Below are 2286 nucleotides of genomic sequence, written 5' to 3' on the forward strand. Positions count from 1 at the left end.
ACTCTTGGACTGGACTTTTCTGGAAAGTTTTTCTTTTTATTGCCATTATTCCCTTTTCCTTTCTTGACTCCAATACCTCCACCTCCTCTCTCACCTTAACCAATAACTCTTTTTCCCCAAATTACCCTCCTCTTTTCCATCTATTTCTTTTTCTTTTCAGAATTAAATTACAGCAAACATTTTTAAGATTTATTTTAATTATTACTATTTTATTATTATTTAAAAAAAGTCGCAAATATTTTTTTAAAATTAATTATCGTCGAACATATACCTTCTCATGACAGTTTATTGTATATAGTCTTTGTTAAATAATCGTTACTTATACAGGGTATTTGTATTTTTTTAAATAACAATAAAATATTTTAATTGTAACATATTTTTAAAAATTCGTTGTACTTCCAATTAATTTAAAAAATAGTTTAATTTAAAATAATAGTTTTAATTTTAAGAAATATAATCTAAATTTGGAAGTCTTTTCAGGGGAAAAAAAAGTCAAATACGAGGCGTAATTTTGAGTGAAAAATTATACAACTCATTATTTTGTCAAAATAAAAGTTTGAGATAGTGATAATATTAAAAAAGTTACTTGATTTCTTTTATCATTAATCTTTCTTTTTTGTTTTATATAGAGATATTGTATAATTGTATATTAATTATAAATTAAAATTAATTACACTTAAACTTCCTTCGAAAATATAAAATACACTTTTCCCATAAGAAGTTTTAAAATTTCACTTACACCCCCATTTGAAAATTTACAATTTATACATGTCCCTCTTTTTGTTAGGATTTTGATGAAAAAATACTGATGTTAGCAAAAAAAAAAATTCTAAATTTTTAGTTTTACACCTCATTCAATATTATCACATATTATAATTTTGTACTTATAAAGGTCACTAGAAAAAATATAACAATTAACTACAGTTAATTGCTTCTTTTTGTTTTGGGTGTGAAGCAGTGTCAAACCAAAATACCCAACAAGCATTAGCTCTCCCTGAAAAGGAGGTGATCCAGCCGCACCTTCCAGTACGGCTACCTTGTTACGACTTCACTCCAGTCACTAGCCCTGCCTTCGGCATCCCCCTCCTTGCGGTTAAGGTAACGACTTCGGGCATGGCCAGCTCCCATAGTGTGACTGGCGGTGTGTACAAGGCCCGGGAACGAATTCACCGCCGTATGGCTGACCGGCGATTACTAGTGATTCCGGCTTCATGCAGGCGAGTTGCAGCCTTGTCATGGCAAATATTTTGGCTATGGTTCTTAGTTGTGGCAAATAATTTTTTCATGATGAAAAAATTAATTTCTGCATCGATTTTATTTAGTTATAGTTAAAGTAGTCATTTACCATACTTTTTGTCATAACCACTATCATTATAGGTAATGTATAGTAGTTTTTTTTTTTTTTTTTTTCTAGTGGGTGTTAACCACTCTATGTATCTATATTACATTCATATCTTTATAAGTATAAAAATATACACGAAAATATAATATTTTTTGCTGACGTCATGAGGTATAACAAGTGACAAATTGAGGTATAAATAGAAGAAGTGTAAATAGAGAATAAATAGCATTTTTTGTTCAAATCCTAATTGAAAGGAGTCATGAGCTATAAATAGAGAATTTTCAGAAGAAGTGTAAATGTAATTTCAAAATATGTTTCTGGGGGGAAAGTATAAGTTTATATTTTTAAAGGGGGTCTAATTACAATTAACCTAATAAATAAAAGTTTTAATATCTACATAAATCTCCATAAAGGAGCAACGTGGCTTCTTTAATTATCATGAAATTTCGATTAAACTAAGATTAGTGATGTGTTAAAATAGATAGCAAATAGCATTTTGTCATTATTACAAAAAACAACAAATTTCACTCAACCCCAACTACATATAAAAAAAATGAACATAATTTTGACTACATCTAAACAGAAAAGGAGTTTTCCTATATAAAGTAACGCAGGAAAGGGTTGAGTTGAGGTGAGAGTGTGTGGGGTGACGTGGAATTGAATGAATGAATGAAAACGAAATTAATGTTAATCAGTGTAGCTAATAATGGTAATTGAGTAATAAGTCATCCATCCATTGCTGCTGCTGTCTATTTCCATTAGTAGCCAGTGCAGGAGTGAGAAAGAGAGAGAAACAGAAGAGAGAGAGAGAAGGAGACATATTTGGTTTTTGATTTGGTTAACACCGGAAAGTTGCGTAACAAAGAAAGAGATGGTTCTTTCATTACCTTTTCCCTCTTTTTTTCACGTGTCTTCACATTAACCATTAGGTAAAAGCAAAATTT

Source organism: Sesamum indicum, linkage group LG15 (assembly GCF_000512975.1).
Source record: "Sesamum indicum cultivar Zhongzhi No. 13 linkage group LG15, S_indicum_v1.0, whole genome shotgun sequence".
NCBI classification, from domain to species: domain Eukaryota; kingdom Viridiplantae; phylum Streptophyta; class Magnoliopsida; order Lamiales; family Pedaliaceae; genus Sesamum; species Sesamum indicum.